This window comes from Octodon degus, unplaced genomic scaffold (genome assembly GCF_000260255.1).
Source record: "Octodon degus isolate 3935 unplaced genomic scaffold, OctDeg1.0 scaffold00001, whole genome shotgun sequence".
NCBI classification, from domain to species: Eukaryota; Metazoa; Chordata; class Mammalia; order Rodentia; family Octodontidae; genus Octodon; species Octodon degus.
The window spans coordinates 29,047,316-29,055,421 of record NW_004524577.1 but is presented as its reverse complement, the minus strand read 5'-3'; positions in this window follow the sequence as shown (position 1 = coordinate 29,055,421).

The window sequence follows — 8,106 nt, the reverse complement described above, 5'->3', positions numbered from 1 at the left end:
TCCAAAACAGAATTTCACATGAAGTTGAACCCATCCTGGATACGGTGTACACCAAGATCAGTGCAGGGTAATTAGAAGCATTGCCATCCAGTTTGTCCCAGTCTCTTGGCAAAGCTTGGGTAGGATGGTTTTCAAAGCTTTATTTTGTCTCTCTACTTGGCCAGTACTCTGTGACTGATAGGCTATGAGTAGCTTCTGTTTTATCCCTAAAGCTACTGAAAAGCTCAGAGTTACTCGACTCATGAAAGCAGGTCAATTATCTGAACCAACTGTCATCAGAAACCCGTACCAGGAAATAATCAGAAAGGCTCAGTCATCATGCGGGTGGCCTATACCCAATCGGTTCAGATGTAGGTCTGAACTAATACTTCTTCTACTTGTACATTGATTTCTGTGAAACCCACCTCAGTCTCCTCACATGGCAGTGTCTCTTTCCTTCAAAGTCCAGGTTTTTGCTGTGAATAAGAAACTGGGTTGGTATGACCACAAACCACACATTTGCTGGCCACCAACATGCCCAAAGTCCAAAGTCTAGAGATAAAGAAATGATATCCAAGCAACTCTGCCATAGCCATTTTTCCTAAATGGGTGCTGCTAAATAGCTCTTGGATCACAAAATTTCCTACTGCCTTGGGGAGGACCACCTTTGTCCCTGGCAAAGCTTGTCATCCATTCTGTTCTGTGGCCTATTCTATTTTGGCTCACTTTAGTTCTGCTACTGAATACTTGAGCAGTTTAAGAAGAGGAACCACTAAGTCTTGTGCACCACTAAATTCCCCAGTGGTGGCTTATTTAATGGTCAAATTAGCTGCACTGTTTCCCTGGGCCTCCACTGAAGTGCCCTTCTGGCAGCCTGAAAGGCAAATCATGACCACGTTGGTGGATACCCAAATGGCCTGGAACAAGTATCTCTAAGTAATTCTTAATGTCTGTTCTTCCTCCTGGTAGAGGGTACTATGCACATGTTGAGTGGCAAAGGCACAGTGGAAGTCTGTATTTATCTACTTGTCTCTTCCTATCTCCAAGGCCCAAATAAGAGTAATAGTTTAGCTTTCTGGGCCAATGTTTTCAGAGGCTAAGCCTCAAACTGGATAGTCTGTTTGATGGTGACAACTGCTATTCCCACCCTTTGAACCTCATCAACTTCTTGCTGCTTCCATCTGAGAACAAGGTCAGGTCAAGGTTCTGAAGGACCACATCCTGCAGTTCTGGTGTGGCTGAGTAGATTCTTGCCTCAGTCACTTCCACGCAGACATGCTCAGGTGACTTCAAAGATGTTGGCAAGAAAGAAGCAGAGTTGAGGTCCTGTATAGTCTTAAGAATAAGTTAAGGATCTTCCAGAAGTATCCCTTGGGTACCAACCTAGTACCCAAGAGCTACTAACCACCAGGTCCTTCCCCATGCATGCAAGGTTTTTAATGCATGGGGAGCAAACACATCCAATTTTTGTCCCAAAGTCAGCTTATTAGCTTCTTTTACATGGCAGTGGCTACAATGGCACACAAGCAAAAAGGCCATCCAGCTGCCACATGGTCAGTTGGACAAGTATGCTACTTGGCATTTACAGGGCCCCAAGGTCTGAGTCAAAACATGCTTGGCCATTCCTTCCTTTGTATGGATGAAGAGTTGAAATTGTTTAGTGATACTGGGCAACACTAGAGTAGGAGCATTCACTACTCTTTCTTTTAGGGTCTCAAAGGCTGTCTGGAACTCAGAGTTCCATTCAGTGGGAGATCATTTTCTCCTTTTAAGCCCTCTTACAAAGCTTTGGAAATGGCTGCAAAATTAGAAACTCAAAGATGACAGTATGCAGCTGTTCCCAAAAATTCCCTCAAGTCTTTCCTAGAGTAAGATTTTTCAAATTGCCAAAGAATGGGAAGCTGACAGCAAGCAAGTCCCACCTTTTAACACAAACCCAAGGAACTTTATAGTCTATACGCATATTTGAGCCTTTTTCTTTGACACTTGATACCCCTTGTCCTGCAGCAACCCTAGCATTCTTTTTGTTCTTTCTTTGTATAACTCCTGAGTTTTGGCAGCTAGCAGCAAATTCTCAACATACTACAACACAGATACTCAGAGTTTTCTTCACTGAAAGGTACCAAATCTTTGAGCAAAACTTTCGCAAATACTGCAGGAGAATTCTTAAATTACTGAGGGAGCCTCGTCCAAGGTGACATTTCCGTTCCCCCTCTGTATCCTTCCATTCAAAGGCAAATTAGTTCTTAGGACATAACAGACAATGGAACCCTGAAAAAGAAAATCTTGAAAAAGAAAATCTTTCAAACCCAACACAACATACCAGGTTTAAATGAGTGAGAGTAAAGTAAGCAGAGTATAAGGGCTAGGTACAGTAAGATGGAGGATAACAACTAAGGCATTGACAGCTTACAAATCCTAAACAAATGATATTCATTTGTTCTAGGTTTGCAAGAAGGGCATAGTCCAGGAGGACTGACATTCCTCAGTATGCTTGCCTCAAGCAGTCTTTGAATATGGGTCTTAATTCTTTTTCTAGTTTGCATCTCAAGTAGACTAGCTTTGCATGTCCAAAGTCCACTATCACTGCAGGTGCATGAATTGCCAGACTTGGGGAATTCTCTTCCACCCAAGCCTTGGAAAATGCTAAATCCATGTAGGGAGGGCAGATTGTCCCACATCAAAAGAATCTAGGAGGTGATACTCCTCCTGCATAGGCAAGGTAACAGTTAGCACATGAGCTTTGGGGGAGGATTCTACACCCATAATCAAAAGTTTCTTGTAGAGTAAAAGAAATTTTTGTCCCAATTTTGCAAAGAAGCTCTTGGCCCAGGAGGTGGAAAGAGCAGTCAGGTATAAGCAAGAAGGCGTGTCTAACTATATGCCACCGAAGCTGAACCTGCTGTGGTTCACAGAAAGAGCAGGCTGAAGTCTGGCCCATTACCCCTCGAATAGGCACTTTCTGAATCAAAGAAGGAGTCACTGGCTGAGTAACTACTGACAAGTCCACACTGGTAACTATAAAAAATCTAGGGCCAGTGTGACCTCTTAGTTGGACTCACCATTTAATTTTAAGTTTTGAATATTATTTTGAAATATTTGATTTAATTTTGAATTAACTAATGTTTGATTAATTTTATTAATGTTTAGTGTTAATTTTTGCTTTATGATTTATACTGTTTCTTTGACATACATTCTACTTATAAGACATGCTGTGATATCTTCTCCTAGTATTAGAAAATTCCATTTTTCCATTGACTTTATATTAGTTCTTCCTTGTCCCTTACACACACACACACACACACACACGAAAAAAAATGTATATAACCTGACACAAGATTGGCACTGCTTTGTGGAAATCTTCAATGACCTTTTATTTTTTATTTTTTTATTTTTTGCTTTTTTGCCATAATTTTATTGAGAAACAAATAGCAATGAGACAATCAAATTGGTAGGACAATTTCAATAATTAACACATTTGCATATTCTCTTCCTAGTGGTTATTTGCTGTACAAGATGCAGACATGATATCCTATTTACAAACACTACTACAACAAATCCTTCTGTTCAGTAACAGAACGTACTGTGTATCTATCCTAACCATTTTGAATACACAGATACAAAATGGACATTCATCTGTATCCCCTTTTTTGTTTAGTTCCATCATTTGAATATTATAGGTGTGTTAACTCAGCAAAATATTCTAAAAGAGTCCAGTAGCCCATAATAGTATTGGGTCTTCCACTTGACTGGCAATGTCAGAAGTTATTGACCTGAGTCCCCTACAGCTCAACATAACAACATGCTTTTACTTCTTATGCTTCGATTTTATACTTTTCTGCTGGATGGTTAAGAGCAAGATAAAGCAAGACCTATGTAACAAGAATTGTAGCTTTTGGATCTGATAAGGTCAGTGAAATCCTCTCAGGATTTATCCTGAGATCCTGTACCTCAGATTGTAGATCCTTTGTCATTGTCAGCCATATGGATGAGTCATGGCCATTGCTTGGTCAATGTGCTCTCTGTGAAAACCCGAGAGAAGTTTTTCTCTCCATGTGACTCTCCTTAGGCACACTATACATCATCAATCACTTTCCTGTTTGGCCCCATGATCTCCTTGATCAGAAAATTTGGGACAGTACTGAGTTACATGATGTTACAGTACAAATTCTCATATGTCCTGAGTCTTAATTGACCTTGGAAGGCTAAGGCCAAAATGTTGGCTTTCCTTGAAGCCCTCTTTTTTCTCTAATTTTGGTCTGCAAACTTAGGTTGTTAACCCTGCAGAAGAGAAGCTTATTGTTATTACCATACAACCTAGGCTGTTAAGCTTAACCTCACTATCTGTCTGAATATCAAACATCTTAGGCATAACATGGAATGGGTTCATCTCATATAATTATATTTTATATCATCCTGCATAACTACCATTTTGTGAGCTCTTTATTCTTTATCCATGACCATACAGCAACTTCTCTTGCCTTCTGGATTATGGTCTTTGTTATTTTCTATATGTTACATCTGGAGGTATTAGAATATTTTGAGTTTGTATAAATGGAAAATATTTTACTTTTAGTTTTCAAAGGTATGTTTGCTAAGTATAAAATTCAATAACAACAGATTTTTTTTTCAGTCCTTTGAATGAATAAGTCAAGTTTCTTACCCACTTGCCTTTTTTTTCTAATATGGAATAAGATGCTATTTAATTTTGTTCTTCCATAGCTAATATTTTTACTATGTACATGCTTTAATGATTTTTTCTTTACAATTAGTTTTGGACAATTTCAGTTTTGTGTATCTTGGTATGATTTCATTTATATTTCTTGTGCAAAAGGTTCATTTTTCTTGGAAATGTGGTGGTATAATTTTAACTGAATTGAGAAATTTTAGATCTTTAAATAATTATTGCCTACCCCTTTCTACTTTGAGAATTCTAATTATATGAATACAAACTTCTTGATTTTGGCACAGAGAGAACTATTATATGACTGATCTATAAACTCCTTCTGCTTCATGTTTATTTTAGACAATTTTTATTGTTATATTCATTTAAGTTTGTAAATAGTTTTTTACAATGTGCAATCTATTATTAATCTCATGCTATGCATTCTTTTCAGAAATACTTTTCTAAAGTTCACTCTGTCTACATTTTATATCTTTCACTTTCCAATGTTTGCCTATAATTTTTAATTTGCTATATAATTATTATTGATTTTCAATAATGTTAATAATGAGTACAAAAATATTAGGGCCAGCAAGATAGCTCAGCAGAGCAAGCACCTGCTTAAGCAAGTGCAGGGACCGGGGTTCAATCCCTGGCCTCACAGGCCTCTCTGGCCCCACCCTCAGGTATGGTGATCCAGCTGAGTCCTGGTATGGTGGAGCATTCCTGTAATCCCAGCTCTGGGAAGGCTGAAAACAGGAGGATCACTAGGAGTCTGAGCTGTGTAGTGAGACCCTGTACCAAATACATTAAAAAAAAAAAAAAAAACCTAACAGGTTTTTGCTCTACACTGGCCCTGTGACCTCATTAATCTGAAAACTCCTCTGATCCCATCACAAACATTTCCTTCCTTTCTCCTCTTTTTCTAGTAACTTTAGACACTTTAGCTTGAAATGCTCCTTCTCCTTGAAAAAGGTATACTGGTCTGGATCTAGGGGGGGTGTGATGACTTCTTCCCTTTTGGCCTTTTGCCCCTTTTTCCTCAGATCCTACCTGCCCTCACTTCCGGTAGGCTGGTATCATCACTTTTCCTTTTTCCTATCTATATTTCCATTCTGCATCCTATTATGAAACACTTTCTGAGCAATTTCTGTCAACTGGGCCAGATTCATTCCTGTGACACCTTCAAACTTCTACAGCTTTTGGCAGATATTGGGGCAACTGAGCAACAAATGCCATATCAATAGTGCAAGCACTCTTGGGTGTCTCCAGATTGTGTGGGATGTATGTCTGATATGCCTCCATAAAGTGCTCTAGAAATGCAGTGGGGCTTTTGGTCTCTACCTGATATACCTCTGCCACCCTATGTAAGTTAGTGGGGTGATGAGCAGCAGAGAGAAGCCTTACACAGAGCATGGTGTTGCTCCTTCAAAGCATTCATCCCTTCCTCAGTGTTGTAATTCTAGTTCGGAGTATCTCATGGTGGAATGCAAGCTACTATGACTTCACTGTCCTGGGCAGTTTCTCCTGTGTCTAATATTTCTTATTCCTTAGCCTCTTTCTCAACTTTATCCCTTTCTTCTGAGGTGAATAAGGTTAATGGAATCTGTTGGCAATCATCACAAGTGGGTTGATGAGTATTAAACACTGAATTAGGCAATGTGATCAAGGCCAGAGGCTGCTCTGAAGAAAAAGGAGAATTCTCTGTCTTCCAATAATATAAATCACTCGTGGTAAAGGGGGCATATACCAGGGTGGATGGAGGGTTCCCATGTGGTCCCACCACAACTGTGTGCTGCAGGGATAAGATAGGAACCAAGCCTGAGGAAGAGACATCCTCATCCGAGTCAGCCATTGACTCAGGAGAGGGCTTCCAGCACTAGTGGAATGGAGAGGGAGCTGTGGATTCAGGGCCACAGCAGCATCCATCTCTCATCTGCGGAGCTAGCATGGAGGGATCTCCTGCTGAGGTGGGTGAAGGTGTCAAGAAGCAGGCTCAGCAAAAAGATCAGGACAAGGCTGTAGTGATATGGGAAGGCAAGGAGCAAGATCATCTTCCTCATGGGCCAAAGGCAAAATAGGGGGCTTTTTCTCCATAGGTTCTTCCTGAATTACCAAAACTGGGCTAGAGAATCCATAAGCACACATTCTAAGCCATTGGATATCACTCAAATTACACATAGCCAGGAACATACATGTATATGTATATTGAGCTATACATCCTGGTTTCTCAGTAACATTCTCCCATATCCTACTGGCTACATGAGAGTCGAGCGTCCCCTCTGATGGCCATCCCACTCCAGAAGAGGACTACTCTAATTCACAGAGGGTGCGAAGATTTCCCCCCCTTCATCTTTACACCATATTTCCTGTTAAATTTGTCAAAGTTCTCGTTCATACATTCCAGCATGGTTGGCTTGCTGTTGGCAGCACCTGTAGCAGTTAGCTAGCATGTTTGATTACTCAAACCACACCAAAGGTAAGAATCCAAGGCTAAGAAACTTCAAAACAATTGTCGTAGTTGTGGCAGTCCATAACAGCTCAGCCAGATCTGAATCCCTCTGGACTTCAAGGTGGGTGACACAGAGGAGTAGAAAAGCCAGGAGTAGTGCCAACACCAATCCACTAGTCCACGCAACAAATTCAAGTGTGATCTGAAAGTGCAGGCACATTTGAGAAAACATGAAACTGACAGGCAAACAAAATAAACTAATCCTGGAAACTATCCATCCTCTCTGTCAATTTAAGGTACTTTCAACACTAGGACGGACTACATTCAAAGCAAATTTAGAGACAAACTCTGATTAAATTCTTGGCTGTGCCAAGATCAAATGGCTGACACATCTCGGAGCCTTGACTCATCAAATTGTCAGCTTGCAAAGAAAAACAAGTTTCTAACCAAACCTGAAGGCAAAGATTGGAGAGCAGAGCTTGGTTGTTCTGCTTTGCAGCCATGGCGTTCTACCTCACAGTCTTTTCCAAGTGGCCAGCTGAAAGCTGAGTTGCCCTGCCAGCCACAGAGTGGCTGATGAGGCGAAGAGGCACAGCACCCCCCACCCCCAACCCCACCCCACACAAGTGAATCTTCCTTGGGAGGCATTCAGGAACTTTTGCAGCAGAATTCAGTGAGAGAGAAGCACTCAGGAGAGACCAAAGCATAGGAATAATAAAAAAACTTTTATTGAAAGCCAGTGACTGACACCCTGACACCAATTTAAAAAAAGAAAAAGAAAGAAAGAAAAAAAAAAGAAAAAAGAAAACAAAACAAACTGTTGGAACATGCTTCTTTGGAATTTTACCTCCAGGTTATATATTTACTTTTTGGGTTTCCATTGTAACCACCTTACCTCATTCTTAAGGATTTTAGAAGAATGCCACATAATTGTTACACTGTTTACATTTCCTAGATACTGTTGACCACCTGTGGATCCTGATGATATTACGGTTTAACATTTACCCCACTT